At 42.3% G+C, this 19,068-nt stretch overlaps 1 protein-coding gene and 1 long non-coding RNA gene across 2 annotated transcripts in view; one reads left to right on the top strand and one right to left on the bottom strand.

Annotated features, from left to right (window-relative positions):
- Positions 1 to 73: 73 nt before the first annotated feature.
- Positions 74 to 19,068, top strand: part of cunh18orf21 (chromosome unknown C18orf21 homolog) — a 40,805-nt gene continuing 21,810 nt past the window's right edge. Inside the window, exons 1-2 of the mRNA XM_022746959.1 lie at positions 74 to 166; positions 1,250 to 1,370. The gene's annotated coding sequence lies outside the window, so the exon portion shown is untranslated. The remainder of the gene's footprint in view (positions 167 to 1,249; positions 1,371 to 19,068) is intronic.
- Positions 12,929 to 18,733, bottom strand: LOC111223006. Its single transcript, XR_002665157.1, has 2 exons — positions 18,378 to 18,733; positions 12,929 to 13,259 (listed from the first exon to the last, which is right to left on the bottom strand). It is a non-coding gene; the product is annotated as an uncharacterized LOC111223006 (long non-coding RNA).

Raw genomic sequence — 19,068 nt, forward strand, 5'->3', positions numbered from 1 at the left:
CTAGCTGTAATCTGTCTCTCCCAAGATATGCGTTTAGCTATAATATCATTGATCCTGTAGCTGGTTTCAATGGTTCGTTCAATCAGTGGGTGCTCTGCGCCCAATGACGAAGCTTAACTTCAAAGGACCTTCAAAGTGAAGCGGTGGAACCTGAAAACTTACAGACGTGAGTTTTTGATAAGTTTAAAGTGAACAAAACTGCAATAATACAGACTTAAGTACATCAGCCTACTTGAAAACGAGCATCTTAGTCTCGTTTGATTTAAAAATTGTCGTTTCAAAGCAAGTGTGTCTCATTGTGTGCCTAAGTGCATCCTCTTATTGTCAGAGGTTTATATGAAGTCTATAAAAAGACAATTTTATTAAATTATGGAGCAACTTAAACATACTGCCTCTTCTGTAGTATATTTATGAGCTGACAACTTGAGCTGAGTGACCTTTCATCTGTATAAGTGACACACTACGCCCTGGAAGCACGTGGCTTGTCTTCATTTCTGATAGAATACAACATAATACCTGTACAATTAACAACAAAGTTTAAAAACAAACGTATATAGATATATGTATATATGTGTCATATGAGTTGATATTGCAACACATAAAAAAATACAACTCAGTAGGTACAATTATAAAGATTATGCCCACAGCTGATTCATTTTTTACAGATCTGTCATCAAGATCAAAAACTTTAAATATAGATTTAACTTTATTCAATAGCTATATTCATGTGATCCATCAGACAAATTAGGCAGGAGAAATTTGTTTTTTGAAACTAGAGAGGTTTTGGATGAAGCATGTTTGGATGAGATTTGGATTTTTAAGCTTTCAGAATTAATGATTTGTGGAGTGTGGTTATATCATGCAGCTTTATTTGAGCTTTGGATAGTTTTGACAAAATTTAAAGCCACAAAATGTCTTAAATCCTGTCTTGATGCTGAAAGGATCTATTCGTTTCCACTGCATGAATGGACAATGTGACACACACACACACACACACACACACACACACACACACACACACACACACACATACACACACACAAACACAAACAGGCCTTCCTTCTGTGTGTTTAGTTTGTTTTCCCATAGTCTCTAGGTCCTGCTCAGGCCGGACCACACTTGCCTAGAGTATACATGCGCTAGTGCAGCCTGTTGTTAGGCAGGCACCTGCACCACTTGGTAACTTGCCAATGTCTTTTATTCCTCCCTCTCTTTCCTTCTCCTTGCCTCCTCCTTTTCTTCTCCCCAGTCGAAACCAATTGACACCTCTCTCTGTGAGGCTGATGTGCTCTCATCCGGAACTGAAAAGGGACCCGTTTCCGTGATAGGGTTCTGGGGCTTTCACAGCTACAAGGACAGCTCTTGTACAGGTCTTGCATTTCAACCTTTCCCTTTTCAAACTATTCATTAGTTTACAGACACAATAAATTCTTCATTCCTAAATTAGTAGCTTAACCCATTTAATCAATTAAGGATTAAGCAGTGTTTTATTTTTCCCATCACAAGGGAAGAGCAGATTTACTTGTGAATTAAAAGCAACGTGTTTTCTACTAACCTACATGTGGATTTTTGTTAATGCCCACCTCAGGACTCCCTGGTCCTCACAATAAAGCTTTATCCTAATAACTTGTGCAAAAAAAGTCACCCAATTCTTAAGAGGTTTTATTGAAATCCAGAGTAATTCCAGTGTGTTTGGCTCTTTTAAATAGCTCTGTAGAGGCCCTTGATTTGTTGAGACTTAGCCTTTCACTGTCCTTTACGATAATCTGCATTTGGACTCAGCTCAGCAGCTGCAGGGCTCATGATTGAGATCTCTCTCATTTGACAGATTTGAAGAAGATGAGTCAAGCAGATTTGAAGAACACCATCAGTCAGTTTTTGACCTGGTGCCATAGGCAGCAGGATCAGATGAAACAGTTCAAGTAAAGTACGCCATCTAGTGACTGCATAAAATACATCCAATTTAATTACACTTCACATAGGTGTAATGGCCTTCCACTTCAATGGAAATAACAATTAAACCCAAATTGGCTGCAAAATTCTCTTCTCCTCTTAAAATCCTCTCTACTCTCTTACAATATAAGATGACAAATGAAATACTAAAGATAGACTTTTAGTAAACAATAGCACAGTAATGTATCTATCTGGATGAAGGGTTCATATCTTGAGCTGAAAAATGCATGTAACTTTGCAAGATTCTGCTTTCTGTTTCCCACTAATGAATAGCCATTTATTTGAGCAAGTCATTTAACCTCTAAAATTAGACGCATAGAGCTGGCATACATGCTGAGTTTGTCAACAGACTAATAAGCTGCAAGATCTACACAACAGTGATGTAAGGAATGTGTCGCCGGGCCTTTTACTTCTCTACAACTCAACAATTCAATTACAGCTCTATTCACATGTGAACTGACTTAACTGTTGGGCCAATGATTTCATTAGCTGGGTGTCCTTTGTGCTTGATGTTCATTTAGTCTGTTCGTGCAATAAATCATAGTGAATAGAGGTCACATTGTGGGACCAGGCTCCTTTAATTTAATGGAGATGGATTCTGGCCCACACTCTCCCTTAGCTTATTAGCTCCCCATAGAGCAGAAGACACAATGACCTTCAGCCATAGGGACTGAGCATGGTTATCAATTAGTGATTCTGATAGGGAAGGGTAGGCCTCTTTTATGACCTTGGTCACGATATGAGTGAATGGCCTGTTATTACATAGAGCAGTCAGATCTGACTTGGTGTGTGCCTAAACTGATGGGTTTGAGCATCCATCAGCGATGCATCATTATGCCCACAGTGCTGGTTAATATTTTATATTTTATGCCTCTGAGAGGTTGGCACATCTGCAGTCTGTTTTGGAAGTGGGTGTGTACCTGAGTGGTTTAGACTGAGACATAAGGGGAGATGGAGAGAGACAGTGACAAAGGAAATAGTTCTAGACAAACAATCAAGAAAAAAAGCACATTTGATCGTTATGACCAAAAGGACATGAGGGATAAAGGGCAATGTAAAAAAATATCCATTCTACTTAGATTCTGAGGTAAACCTGACACTTTTCACCTTGTAAGGAGGGTTGTGCACAGTGTGTTGAACAGTCAGAGATAGGACAGTTGGCACTACACTCTTGATTCTGTGCCAGAGACTGCTGCTGTGTACGTTTGTGTGAGACATCTCAATCAATCTGAGCTCATGGTGCTTTACGTGAGATTGTGAGTTTTTGGATTATGTTGTATTTACAGTGTTTGGCTGAAGATTAAAGATCACTTAAAGCCTTTAAAAGTGTAGTTTCAATTTTTAGGTATTTCTTTAAAAAAACATTCATGACTAAGCAACAGTCAAAATTTAAGCTCATAAAATAACGCTATAAGGAATAATTTATTAAAAATTTAACACATAAACTCAGCTATTCTGCTTCATCTGGACTGTGTGGGCGTGGTTTGATCAGATTTGATTGACAGCAGCTGAGCCAAATAACTCAGATAAAACAGCTTAGACAGAAATCTCTCAATAACCAAAATGAATCTAAATTTGGCAAAACATTTTGTGTTCATGTAGCATCTCATCGCTCATGGTAGGAATCAGATCAACAAAATATGTTTTCAAGGCCTTTAAATAATTTGATTTGGTAATTTTATGTTTTTTCTAGGACATTGAATAATGAAGAAAAGGGTCATTGTGGCGAGGATGGTTATATTTGTGAACTATTTCTCACTACAGTTTTGCAAGCACTGTTACAAAGTTGAGACATACTGGGATGTTAGAAGCAGACATTGTAAGCACTGTTTATTTCTGTCAAGTATCTGTTGGTTAGTTGCAATTTGAGATCACTGTTCTTCATAGTTGCTGTGGCTGTTTGGAGTCATGTTAATTAGCTCATGACATATCACAGGGCCGTTTGACAGATCCTCTGTGGCTTACTAATTCTGCTTATTGGGGTCTCAGTTCTGTGGCAGCGTTGGGAATACACATTTTTTCACTGAAGACATTGTGACGAATCACAGCAAGTGTAAATGATAAAATTAATTATGACTGAATTCCATTTCGGTTCCTGGAGTCAGCGTTAACGTTATTAGCAACACCTGTGCTTTTCCCGCTGTGATGAGTGAAGATGTCTGCTGTGAAAAGGGCACAATGTGATGTAGTATATCAGGGTGTGTGTGTGTTTGAAAGCAGTAAAAAAAAAAAAAAAGGCTTATTTTATCTTAAACCTAACATAGTTAGTTATTCTTTTGTGACTGTGTGTTCTTCATGCTCTAAAGAATTATGGTTGTTAAGGTCAGTGTGCTGAGCTGCATTCTCTCTGCATGCTAATTGTGTATGGAAAAAAGTCTGATCATTGAGGATGAAGTTCTCTTTAGTACTTGCCAACCAAGGCTGAGTCTGTGTGTATCCTTGTTTTTTGTTGTAGTGTGTATGTTGGATGACCATACCAAGGTTGTAGGACAGGGCAACATCCTCTTGTTTATGCTGATGAAGTGACCTGAAGCAGAAAGTATCATCAGCATTACAGAGCGAGGGGAAGAGGAAGACGAGAAGGGAGATGAGCTGGAGAAGGAGAGAGACAGACTGGAGAAGGATGGGGGTGGGGGGTCTTATGTCTGTGTGCCAATCAGCCCACTCAGCAGTCAGTCCTCGCCAGCCAGGGGGCCCAATGGGAGTGTCTAAAAGACACACACACACACACACACACAGACACACACACACAAACACACACACACACACACACAGACACACACACACAAACACACAGCCACCTCCTCACTTTTCTCCAATCTCTCATCCAGCACCAGACTCCCCCGGCCTGTCCCTCCGTCGTCCAGGCAACGCATCACATTCAGTCCAGTGAGCATCTAACTTGTTTGTTTCACATCAGATTCACAATGGGAGGGGATGGGGTGGCACGAAAGAGACGGAGAGAGAAAGAGAGGGAGAGAGGGACAGAAAAGGTTGAGAGAGAAATGGAGGAGAGGAAGGTGGCATGTAAACTAGGCTCCTTTGCCAGAAACAAGCGCAAAGTTCTGAGTGCCAGGCAGAGTGCCAGGTCTGCTCCTTTTGAAACAGGATCTGTTCAGAAATGAGCACAACTGTCAAATTGCTATAATTGGTTCCTTCTTAAATGAGTGTGACAGCTGCTGACGGTTTCTTCCAGGGAGGTGCTTTTTTCTCTCTCTCACTCTTTTCCTTTTGGGACATCATTTTGGTCTACCAATGGACTGGTAGATTGGAGGAGCGAGTTGTTCATATATCAGCCTCATTTGTAGGGAAACAGTGTAATATTTGTAATTAGAGCCAAGACAGATAACCATCATAGGGAATTATCATGCAGCTGCCAAAGATAAAAGCGCATGTGTAGACTTTTAAAAAATGATGGTATGTGCTATTGCCTAGTCTTCAAAGGATCTCCCGCATCAGACAAATAAGTATCCACCCTTATCTGAAAGTCTTTATTTCAGTATTTACATTATAAATAGCTTTAGCAGTGAAATGCAGCATGATTGAGGTTCTTTTTCCGAGGTAGTTGGTAATACAAATGGATAGTGTCGGCAAGGTCAAACCAATCAGCAGTTAAGTGCAGTGGAAGAGAGATTTTCAATCATAGGGTAAACGCAGAAACACAATTCCCTCCATTCTAGCTGTGAGCACAAGCAGACACACACAGACACACGTACAGGCACACAAACACATAGGTAAACAGAAACATAACCCACATCAGACACTATCAATTCAGTTGTCTGAAACATAGCCAGATATCCTGGGGACCCACTGATCGGGCCCCTGTTGAGTTTAGGGGCCCCTTGTCTCCCTCTGTTTGCTCCTGATAACACTGCTGGAATTGTTCCTCAGCCACCCCTCATATTAATCAAAAGCCCTAGGACAATACAGTTGTTCAGAGCGAGTCCGCACAGTGGTGCTTTCATGGCCGCTGGCCTCGTAAAAACATCCTCACCCAACCACCAGCAAATAATGTATATCACCGGCGGCTGCAGCACCAAAGTCCTGCTCCCAAATGAGCAACTGGCAACTGCCTGAGCATGACTGAGGATTTTTAATGTCTTCTTTTCCTCTCAGGCCATCACACTGCAGCTTCTTATCAGGTTTAGATTTTAGAAGCTGCTGAAACTATCTTACACATCTGTCTACCACTCTTTTTAGAGACATGTGTGCTTTATTTCCATTAGGGTGAGCTCAGCTCTTTTCTCTTTTGCACACTGTGAGGTGAATCTTTTCATATGGGTGGTGATAAACTAAAAATGTGTTGATAATGGAATGGAAAATTGCGTCTTGGTCGTAAATTAAAAGACAAACCTTACTTTCACTCTCCAGATCTCCTGCAACCTGAGCACATTAAATTCACATTTCACTGATATATTGCAATCGTTATCTCTTTCAGTGGAAAAGCAGGCTCTGTTGGAAACACATTATCCCAGGCAGACAAGAAATGCAGCAATTCATCACTTTAGCCTTTGTCTTCTTAATCCATTTTAAAGCTCTGTCGCTTTAAGGAACAACATCATAATTGGCCTCACATCATTTGTGAGTGGATCTGACAGGGTGTCAACATTTACGCATTCCCCGTCACAACCGCTGTGATTTCCCTCATTGAATGTACATCGCAACCTGTTTTAAAACCAAGAAAGCAGTACAGTATGTGCAAGAATGCTTGATTCATGTCCGCCCTGCAGGGGACCTCTTTACCCTTTAAAGTTTTGTGTGCATTCAGAATGGATGAATAAACCATAATGACAGTGTGCCAGTGGGAGCTGGGGGCTGAAAGTGAACACCTGTCACTGTCAGCAGTCTCCAGCTCCCTGCCACTGACTGGCTGATTCACAGAAGGTCACCTTGTGTCTGTGGGACCTGAGCTGGGGACTGGCAGCTGATAACTCAGCACTGGACTGTACTCCCACTGAGGATAGAGGGGGTGACACTTATCATGACTGGCCCCTATCTGCTGTCAACTGGAGATTAATTTCTCATCTTTTGAAGCTTCTATCACTCTCTCTTTCCTCTGTTTCTCCTCCTCTGTCCTGTCTCTCTCTCTCTCTGTCCCTCTCACATTTGCTACCTCAGGAACATCTTTTCTTTTTTACTCTTCATTCTCTCAGGCCGAGACTCTTTAGCGGTCTCATTTTTTTCTCCTCTCCTTTTCTATCTCACTTTGTCTCTGTCCTTTCTGATTCTCAGGTTTTTCATTACTTTAACCTGTTTCTGTCAAACACAATTTCCCTGTTTTGATCTCTAACATTTCTTCTGCCTCCTTGACTCTCCCCATCTGCCTCTGAACGATAACTTTCCATTTGTCTGTCTTTGTATGAGTTAAGCTCTTTTTTTCCACTTCACATATAGAAATGTTCATGCTATTTTGAAAGTCCTCTATCTTTTTTTACTTGCCTTCCTGCTACACGCACGCACACACGCACACACACACAAACACACACACACACACACACACACACACACACTTGCCCAGCCTGCACACCACCAGCTCTTGAGCTGGAACAGTGGTACTCATGGGAGCTGACATGGAGAGAAACTGTGGTCACCCAGTCCGACACAGCAGAAGAGAGGAAACATTTTCCTCAGATTCCTGTTTCTTCATCACCTGATGCCATTCGGTTGTGAATATGAAATTCAAAAGACAAACTTTGATTTTTATTGACTTTGTATAAATTGCTTCAGCCTGGGAAAATAATTTCAAGTCTATTTACTCTCTTGGCAAAGAGACAGCCCCTGAAAAGCAGCATGATTTTTAATCCACTCCCAATAACTAAAGGCAGCGGAGAATCGATTTCACCTCTGGTGCTGAAATAGAGGTTTTCATTAAATTCACAAGCAAATTCCCCCAAACTACAGGCCATCAGTACAGTGAGGTTTCGTCACAGCTGGTGGTAGAAGCACAGGCAGGGAGAGCCAAGCGAACACACACAAGCAGACTGGTGCAATGATGGAACTTTAATAGATATAGTGATGAGGACCAGGCTTACAGGCAGACAAATGGGCGAGCAGGCACAGGTACAGACAACAGGTAACTACATACAAGTAACATGAGTAGCACAAAGGGAAACAGAGACATTAGTATCATCATCTGGCAACTGACTGGGGGTGAAGGGCTGCTATAAATATCAGGGAGCAGATGAGGGAAACAGGTGTGGGACAGGTGTGTAGGTGGGTGGAGAAGTTCCAGGGATTGGAAATGGTGACAGGTGAGCAGGTGCATCTGGAAACAGGAAGAAAGTCCGGGGACATCTGGTGGGTGGGTGGAGTACGGCAGGAGGCCAATAAAACAGGGCTGAGACAGAAATCATGGAAGGCTTAGCATATGTTGACATTTGCTTTATCAAAGTCACACTCCAGCAGGTTACAAGTGCTTTCAGGGGCATCACGAAACGTCTGCCTGCCTGTTCCTGCGACACGGCTCGGCAAGTATACAGGAAATCTGTGATCTGAATCTGTCCATCAACTCAGTGAACCTTTCAAGGGTGTTCACGGCAGTGAGGTCACACACACACACAACCACACACACACACACACACACGCGTGCAGATGTGCACATACAACCATATTGGACATACAGGCACAATATGTGCATAAGGTGGATAAAATTGCGTAGAAAGGGCTTTAAATTTGAAGAAATCAAATCCCCATCACACTGATGGATGAAGGTCGATCATATAAGGTTGCATGTCAGTTAGAATTTGTTAACTCCCCTATAACACAGCCAAATTGGAAATTCAGTTTGTGTTTGGCATAAGTAGTCATGCTTTCCAAGACTGTTCGTCTTTGCATATTAATCCACCTGAAACTGATGATTTTCTTCCTTCAGAGCAAGTTATTGCTTTGAAAACTCACATCAAAGTGTTTTGAGTACTTTCAAAGCTGGCAAGCTGCTTGCATTCAACCTCATATTACCTACATATGTAACAGTGTTTATAACTCTCATCAACTTGCCATAGAATCTGTTTCTATTATGTTTTATTTTGAATGTCCCCATTACGGTGGAAAGATCGGTACCACACAACTGAAGAAGGCACTCATTGTACTGCTGGTAATGATTGTTTTGTGTGCTGACTCTGCAGAGGGTGAAAATGTCTTTTATTCATTCTTTCTCTCAAACAGCTTTTTCCATTTCAGAGCGAATGGGAGTGTATCCTTGCACGCACAGGGGTTTTTTTGTCTGTGTTTTGCCTGCAATGGGTAAACAGAGTCGCATAGACAACCTACACGAAAATAGGGAGAGCAAAAAAAACAGAAACAGTGCATGACGACAATTTTTTGTCTAACTATTGACAGACCACTCCACACCACTGGCATAATTCAAGAATATTTTCATGTCTTAGTGTCTCCTGGGCAGCTACAAGGTCAGTGACCTCCACCGCCAGATTATCAAACACAGTTCAGAACTTTTTCACCGAACACTTGGGCAAAGTTTTTGTTTCTATTGACTGATGTGTCAATGTCACTAGCCTTGTCTGAAATAAAAGTGAAAAGTGGCAGCTGTCTCTGCAGTGCCGCCTGGCTCAGGTTTAATAAATCACCCCCAGTCATTCTGTTCCCCACTCTCTTTACTCTCTCCCTCGCTATCCTCTGCCTCTCTATGCTTGGTCCCTTTCACTACTTATCTAAGGCTGCTGCCTTCCCTCCTCGCCACTCTCTATCTCTGTTTTGCCATTCTCTTTTCTTCCCTTTACTTTCTCCTTTCTGCTAGTCTGTCATTATCGCTCCCAGCTGCCAATCTCTTCATCCCTCTTCTACCATCTCCAACTCCCCCGCTTTAATAGTTCGCTTCTACTTCCGTCTCTTTTACTCTCTCTCCTCTCCGGTCTCTCTTTAGGGCCTCTTATCATTGTAAAGTTGCTCAAAAAGAGCCTTACTCTGTCATTTCCCCCTGGAGCGCTGGTATATTGAGCCAGTTCTAAAAGCTCAGGGTCCTTGGATGGAGTCAGGTACTGTGGGTTCGTCACTTTTTGCAAAGTAATGGCAGAGTTACAGTGTAATTAATGGAGAAGAACCTCTCTCACACACACTCTTCCCCTTTCTTCAGCAAGTTATCTCTCCTCTTAGTGCCCATAGCCTCTCCTCTTTCGGTCATTCTGCCTTTTGTAATAGGCATCAAAAAACTAAATATATTACGACCTTATGAGTATGAATGGCTGGACAGTCACTGGAATAGACTGAGGAATTGATTACGCTGCCACATACTCCATCTCATAAATGAGTCTGATGTATATTGGCAATCCTTTATCACAGTGAGTGAGCCTGACTTTATGAGGCCTTGGTGTCCACTCTTTGTCTTTGAGTACATTTAATGTGCTGTAATCGACTATGAGCATCCAACCATATCATCACTCATCCCTTTGTCAATACCTGCTCTTCAGCACGAATGACTGCACATAAATAATAGTTGATTAGCCTGGAAATGCTGTTGAACCCATAACTGTGAGATGTGATATATCTCTCTTTCTCATATTATCACTCCCTCTCTGATTTTATTTCCTCTTATTCAGAGCACAACACTGACTACATTTCACCACATGTCATCATCAAACAAACTTCAGTCTTTTAACCTAGTGTCCTGACATTCAGCCCAGGGTGCCTGCCATGTTGTGCGATGCACCCATATCCAATCAACAAGACACCTGTAACAAGAGGACTTTGCTCTTGGCTCATCGCCCCCACTCCTGAACCTGCCTTCAGTCTCTCCCTTCATCTCCCTCACCGGGAATTGAATAAATTCCTTGACTTGATATTCTTGCTGTAGCGTTTTCATACGGGGTGTTAGGGGAAGTTTAAACCGCAGCAGCAAGGGGGATAGCTCTCTTTCCCTCAATCTGTAACTGCTGATTGCAGACACAAAGTGCACTGGTGTGGAAAAATATGCGGCACAGCAAATCTTTGTTAAGACCCAGCAATCTGTTGGGCCTCAGAGTGTCCTGCTCACTTCTCTGGGTGTAAGATGTTTCATTTGGCTCATTAAGTGCTTTAAAAGGTCGGCCTTTTGTTAGCAAGGGATTTAAGGTATAAATTGTGTCTTTATGGACAGCAGGGTGAGGGTCACTGTATTATCATTTCATTGAAAGAATAATTCAAAATTTTTTTAGTTACATGAGAAGATGGATACCTTTCATGTCTATGGAATTAGAAGCTAGTGGCAACACCTGGTTGGCTTAGCTAAGACTGGAAACTGGGAAAACAGCTGCCCAGGCCCTATCCAAAGGTAACATTATCTGCCTACCAGCATCTCTAAAAATCATGAATTAACACATTATTTCTCATTTGTACAATCTAAGACAACAGAAATTACTGTCATCTCTATGCTATTAGCTAGTGCCAAACGCTGGTTAGCGTAAAGACTTAAAGAGGTAGCCTGGCTCTGTCCAAAGGTAACAAGAAACCAAGAAATAGTCCAGCCCATGACCCCTCACAAATTCAACAAAGATTGCTGTTTTTATACTGTTTTCACACTTGAACAAATTAGATATAATGTGTTAATTAGTGAGCTTTATAGGTGCTGGTAGATGGATTTTGTTACCTTTGGATAGAGCTAGGCTAGCTGTTTCTGGGTTTTATGCTAGCTATGCTAATATGCTCCTGGTTGCAGCTCCATATTTCCCACATTGACAAAGAGAGTGGTACCAGTCTTCTTATCTAACTATAGGTAAGAAATTGAAAAAAAAAAGTATTTTCCAAAATGTTGATAAAGTAAGTAAGTTGAGAAAGTATTCACTTACTTTAGTCTTCAAACCAAAAACATACCACTGAAATTCTTTGCATTCTAAAAATGCCTGTAAACATCCAAACCAAGTGGCAGAGGAAACTTTGAACTGAAAAAAAGTTACCCTGAAGTGGTTATACTTAAGCTTGCAGAGGCCACAAAAAGATAAACACCACCGATAACATGCTGTTTCAGAGTTATTTCACTTTAAGCATATCTTAACATCAGGTCAGGGAACATTCCAGGCGGCATGTCGGGGCTGCATAATGGTAAATAAATAATATTGCTTCTGAGACATCTGCACCAACACAGGGTAAACACAGTCAGCCAATATCAGCTCACACAGCATTCAGCACACAGCCTCCTTTCAATCCCTCTGGTAAACAGTCCGGGTAGGGGGAGATTGAAAACAGCAAGCATCCGCACCCGGATCAAGTGACACCCCTGTCTGAAAATGGCTTCATTTTCTCTACTCTAAAGCACACACACACACATTCACACACACTCCATTATTGCAGAGATCCAACCACAAATACAAAACAAGCACACCTGATGTGCACAAACACACAGCCACTTTTCCTCACCCCACTGTCCTCCCTTTGGTCTCCCCCATACATGCAGTGATTTCTGACCAAGTCTGAGTTCTTGGAGTGACTATGCAAAGTAAACGGTCACATCTGGTAGAAGGAAGCACTGTACTGCGTCTGTGTCCTTTTCTTCACCCCCTCTGCATCTCTCTCTGCTGACCTCTTCCTTTATGCTGTTCGTTTGCAACCTGGGGGGAAGATAAGGAAGCATTAAAATGGGCTTGGACAGCCAGTGCGTGCCTCCCCAGCACCTGCCTGCCTCGCCCAGAGGTACATCACTGTTGACCTTGTCAGGAGCTATAGCTTCACAATGATGTTTGGTCCCTGGGAAAGTCATAGGTGCTGCTTCATTTGATGCAAGACAAGCCTCATTAAAAACCTATTTGGCTTGCCTTGTGTTTATGGTTTCTAAAGAATAATAATCTGTGATGGTGCTAACTTTGCTTTAAATGTCAGAGAGCAAATGTCATCAGGAAGGTGTTCTCTGAGGGCTGCAGCTGTATGCTTGATAAGACATGAGCTGAAACAAGTACTGAATCTGAACTGAGGACATTACGTATACTCATTATATACCAAAACAAAAAATCCTTGAATCCCACTTATCATCACAAATACAACAGGAGTAACATTTTCCTTTAAAGTATTTTATTTCCTTTAAACTGTGAGAGAGGACAATATATTGATGTTGAAAACTACAGTGAAAATGACAGTGATACAGCACAGTTTTGTTGTAAAGTGAGGAGCAGGGTCAGCAGGTCCATGGTTGGTAGGATCCATCTGTTATGGGAGCTCAGTCCATCAGCAGTGGGCTGACAGACCGTCAGAGAGGCAGACAGGCAGCTCCACTGGCTGCAACACAAGACACGAGCGGGGAGGGGAAGCAGGACCCATGTCCTGTGTTGCAGCCCTTGGCCCAGCCAACAGGTCACCTTCAGCTCAGGCCGGCAACAGCTGATCCACTGTGAAGAGGAAGACAGGAAGACAGAGAGGAAGGAAATGAGGGGGGGGGGGGGGAAAAAGAGATAAAGTCAATTACAATAGATTCTGTGTGAGAGACAGAGGGAGCAGATGGGAGAAAATGAGAGGAAGAGAGTGACAGAGAGTGGTGGGACCAGAGAATGAGATGGCGAGCAGGGAGGAAAATGAACGAGAAGAGAAACAGAATGAAGGAAAATACTAATGGAGAATGAATGAGGGTGAGAAAGAGAGCGCCAAAAGGGCGACGCACCTCCACAGACACCACATTCATCACCTGGCCAATGAAAATAGCCTTTTTCACCTTGCGAAGAGGGGGTTGGCTTTCCCAGCTACATCTCATATCCACCCTGCTCCACATCCAGAGAAAAACACTCCTCTGGCCCAAATTGCCTGACTAGAAGGTTAATGACTACTAGTGCCACGGGTCCACAGAAAAAGATCTGTCTGCAGTGTCCTTGTATAAAAGCCCTGTGGCGGAATTGGAGCATGTCATTGAGAATAAATGTAATCATTATCATAGCTGTGCATTGCATGTTGAAAAGAATTAAGATCTGTTGGGGTGATCTGGGTCTAAAAGTTAGAAATGTGTGCAAGCGAACCAGTGTTTATGCTGTCTATTGGTCTCATGGGGAAGCAGTTTGTCATCAAAGAGGTAGAGGGCATGCAATCAATTCCCAAATCACCCCCAAGCCTCTGTTATTCTCTCCCGTTTCCTACTCGTCTCTCTCGGGGAGTCTGCCATGTAACAGGCATCAAAAGGTCATAGCTGAGTGAACTCTAAGCTGCGTGTATCACAAACAAAGGTCTGAAAATGTCATGGTTTCACAGACATGTCCTCATATCTGCACAAGGAACATCAACAGGCAAAACACCGAAAATAATCAACAGCCCTTTTTTCTGTGACATTTAGCCCAAATTTCTGTTGTGGTGTATTCCTGTCAGGTTTGTTCTCCAGTCTCCAAGTCCTCTCAAAGATACTTACATCAGCCTCACTGGTTAAACCAGACTTCTGCTTTTGTGATGCAGCACCGTTAGGCAATTACATGAGTACCTCTGCCTCGCCTAGTTCTTTGTATGAAAATGGGTCCAACCTAGATTTTGAGACCAGAGGGATATGAACTCAGAGGACAGATGAAAGGAGCTGAAGGACGAGGCAAGCAAATAAGAAAGTAAAGGAGAGCCAGGGGCAAAATTCGGTTCATTTAACCCTAACTTTCTATTCTGGATTTTAAAAACAAGTGAAAGAGAACGCATATTTCTGAAAAAAAAAAAAAAAAACTGCTGAGATTTTGAATGGATTTTGGGTCAGAGTGAAGGTAACGATGCCGGATAGGATTGCACAGACATTTTATCAGGGGGGGAGAGAAAAAGACTCCTAAGACTTGTGAATGATCCTTTTGAAGTATGCTGTCAGGAATATCTGATCTCCTACATCAAGAGCGTCAGGCATTAGCAGGTGTTGGCTCCTTTTGTAATCGAAGTCACAGTGCATCCCTGCCTTCATATAAGACGTTAGGACGGAAACATTGGCTAATAATGGATGGCATACTACTGGAAACTGCTCAAGGCAACTTGGCCGTGGTGAGAAAGAGGCCACCCAGATTTTACATTTAATCGTTTACGTGAATTGCCTTTCATTACCGCAGCAACAATGGGCTTTGACAGAGCCGAAATGACTTTGCCAGATAAAAATGCCGCAGACGCAGTGTGCAATTAATGGGACTTGTAATTGAAGTATTGATGTTGAGTAATAAGTCCCACTTATTCTCCATAATCAGGACAATGATCACACAGAGTGAAATGGATACGTGCCGTGCATCCCTTTACCAAAACCTTATCATTTGAAAAGATCCTCCCCCTATTCAAAGACACAACACAGTACACAATAGCCAGCTTAACAATGGTGCATTGTGCCGGCTGTAACAGTGGTGTGGCTCCTCTGATTAGTCTGTGATATGGAGGCAGAATTTTAGTCTGCCAGCAAACCATGAGGAGAGGAACCGTGGTTTGAAAACTGCATTATTATGATTCTTGCATTCATGAGGAAACAGTATGAGGATACGACAAGAAATCAGCATACAAGATACCCATATTTACATAATGTCTGTGCTCCTGTCTTGCCCCTACATCATCTGTAGTTTATGTTCACTAGTAACATTGCTGGATTAACTTGTTTATAATGAGACAGTCTAGTCAAAGTACTCATACTAATTATTCAGGCTTTTCATTATCACATCAGGCAAACGGCATCACTGGGTGCATCCATAATGTAACAGTGACGACAGTATAAAACTTGTGTGCATTCACATGCATGTGTTTGTATGCATGTACATTAAATGTGTCTGAGGTCTTTGAGGCTGCCGACTGGCTCTGCAACAGTCAGCAGTCTGGCATTTGACTTAAGAGAGAAAGGAAAGTTTTGTCTGGCAGCCACTTTGGGTGTTAGGCTGTGTGCCCACTCATTTTAATCTAGGCCGCAGGGTGGTAACAAACAAACAGGCACCATCATTTCTACACCACTCCACAGCACCTCGATTTTACACCACGGTCTTAGATTTGACTCAAAACTTTTAAAGCCTTGTCATCCAACCGACAACTTTTAACAATGATGTTAAATGTAACCACTGGATTAATTATACCATAGACAAGACATTTAGGTAAACCCAAGGTTACCTGTTTGATATCTGTGATGCACAGCAGTGGCACATTCTTATTCCAAACTAAGAGGCTTACTAATATTTACTTTACTGTGAAAGTTAGGCACAACTATGAAGTCTCATTGCCTCTCAGGGCATGTCTTTAAACACTAACCCTCAATCATTTTATAATGAAGAGCGTATAATGGAAGTAGGCTCTACTTTTCCCCACTATTCCTCTCCTTGTTATTCTCCAGGGATACTCAAGCTTTTACAGAGACCTTAGCTGGTCCCTCCACTGGGTCCTCTCCCTTGGTATCTTGTGAATGAGCCACTGTTCTCTAGGGTTCTGGATGCCGGGATCGTCCTGATCCAAACAAACCCTGTTTGTAGACTTAACATCTTTGTTCTGCTCAACCTGATTATGCACGGTTCTGCTTCCCAAGCGCACGCATATACATACATCCACATACAAATGTGCACATGTATGCACACACGCACGCACTCTGCCTTGTTCAGAGACACAAAAACCCACATGCTCTCATTGCCTAAAAAAGGACTTCAATACTGAGATCTATAAAGAATTTTGCTCCGGGGCATTGTTTAAAAAAAACTATGTAAAAGGAAGAATATGTAACAAGGTCATAAAACCAGATCACCTCCTTTTAAGTTTTCACATGTTTCTCCATCAGGAAGTATAGGACATGGGGGACGGCGTTGTTGAAAATAGCGCAAGAGAAGAAGTCTTTTGGCTTCTACATGTCCAGCTTCCAGTAACTGATGAGTGATTCAGCCCTCTTCACAAATAACCTCCGTGGAGTGTGTAATCACTTCAGATATTGAGTATACAATTATATTTATCTCACAGGGTAGTTTTGCAAAACAGCATTTCAAAGCCATCAGACTACTGATTTTAATGAAGTAGAACGTGCAAGTTGTTGCCCTTGAAGTATTGTCTCTGGGAGTCTGTGATAATTCCCAGAGAAGTCAAAGCAACTTCCAACCTGCACACAGACAAAATTCTTTTTGAGCATGTGATGCTGTGACCTTGGTTGGTCTTCACTTACTCTGTGCTCCTGTACCAGACTATTCATCCACGCCATGATTCGAAGAGTGACTGTGATAAATGCATCACAAGCTCGGGCGTGCTCTAAGAGTACTTACTCTCTGAATGATGCATAAAAAAGAGAAATGCTCCACAAGAAACGACTGAGAAACAGAGGTCTGGTCAAACATGCACACACATGCACAAGTATGTTTGTACTGATACAGGAGGAAAGACAGAAGTACTGGCTGTTAAAAAGTTGTAAATAAGCTCAGGATTAGCAAGACTGCATTATCAGGATGTTTATGCACAACAGACTGAAAACAAATGCAGCCCGTTATCAGCATAAAACCTGACTCACTGAGAGTGACCTTATACTGTATTAATTATTAATTCAAGTGGATAATTACTCTCATTACAGAATATACTGTTAAAACTCAGCAATGCTCCTGTTGGAGATGTGTAAAGTCAGGGAGCTCTGCAGGAGGATGACCTGAGATAACAGCCACAGACGAATGCTTATCTGCGGTTAACATCACTGAGAAAACTGACTGAAGTGGACCCTCGAGTTGTTATAGCTCCACAGCAGCGAGAGGTCGTCACAAAGATGTACAACAGACACAAAGTGACTGCAATCACACACATGCATGCACTTAAGCACACACACACACACACACACACGCACACACGCACACACACAGCATTACAGCACATTGTGCTTTTTCTCCTGAGCTTTCTCAGCATTATTGGAGTTGGTGTTGCATTTCAGAAGTGATAGCTGGCTCAGTGGTTGCACGGATTGGCTTTTCCCTGCAGATGCTGACAGGACACTCTGGGATGTCTCTTCTCCCCTGTGAGGTCCTGCAAAGGTGAAAGAAGAGTCCTGCTAGCACTGGACCTGTCTTACCACAGCACAGTGGAGACAGGTGTGGTCCTGTGTGGCTCAGTGAGAGGTGCATTACAGGGCTGCAGGTTCCATCATCTATGAGTCAGCAGAGCACCGCACTCTTCAGACAGTTTTAGAGTTTAAATTCCCACTGGTAAAACTGACTCTGAAAACATGAACAACTGTGAACTTAAAACCTGCAAAGCATCAGTGGAATTTCTAATGTTATGTATGGAATTTAATTTTCTTCACACTTCAAGGCAGGCTTCAAAGATTTACTAACACTACAATACTGCCTGATAGTTAGGTGACTGATCTCCACAGGCTTCAGCTTTTCATGTACCCTGCAGGAAAATAAGGTTATTTTATAATTGTGCAGATCAGTAGAAAAGTAGCTTTTTCTACAAGTCTTTGATCATTGAGACTGGATTTTTTTTTTTTTTGGTTCATCACAGCGACAACATTCATTTATAGCAAATTATTTTAGAAAGACCTCAGAATCATTGAAAAAAAGAGCATTCAGTCTACCTACCTTTCTATCACAGTCCTGGTCCTTCTCATTTCAGCTGCACGGTAGGAAAGACGGGATGAGGATCTGGTCGCGCTTAGAGCACCATCATCAGCCTCTCTGCCTGCCCGCCTGTCAGGCTGTCTCTCCGTCTGACTAACTCTCCCTCTGAATCGCGAGTCAATTTAGTCCTGGTAGTAAAGGGAAAATCCGTTTATCCGCAGACTACACTTAACGCGGAGCTGCACCGCTCGGCTATTTCAGTCTCGTGTGGAGGCGCCTGCCTGACAGCGCCTGATAAAGTGAAGATTTACTCGCGGACAAAGTGAGGAGCAATCCCTCACACTTTAGCTTACTCCATCAGTTTCTGTACGCTCTACACTGGCCCGGTGATTTAATATCTCTTCGGTGTCTGGTGGCACCCCCCCCACCCCCCACCACCACATCCACTCCTTCCCTCCATAAAGGGACACGGACGCGCACACGCATTGCAAAGACACAAATGTGACCTGTAAAGACCAACACTGTAGAAGACTTCAGACTTCACAGCAGGAAAATGTTCGCCTATAGAAAAGCATTCATTGTTGCTAAACCATAATGGATACAAACAGTAGGGTATAAATAAGCATGAAATAATAATTATCTCTCAAGCTATTGTTTGTATTGTATAGCCTAATTCCAATGCCCTATATGCCCTACTCCATATTGTACTTAA

This window comes from Seriola dumerili, unplaced genomic scaffold (assembly GCF_002260705.1).
Source record: "Seriola dumerili isolate Sdu_G_001 unplaced genomic scaffold, Sdu_1.0 BDQW01000110.1, whole genome shotgun sequence".
NCBI classification, from domain to species: Eukaryota; Metazoa; Chordata; class Actinopteri; order Carangiformes; family Carangidae; genus Seriola; species Seriola dumerili.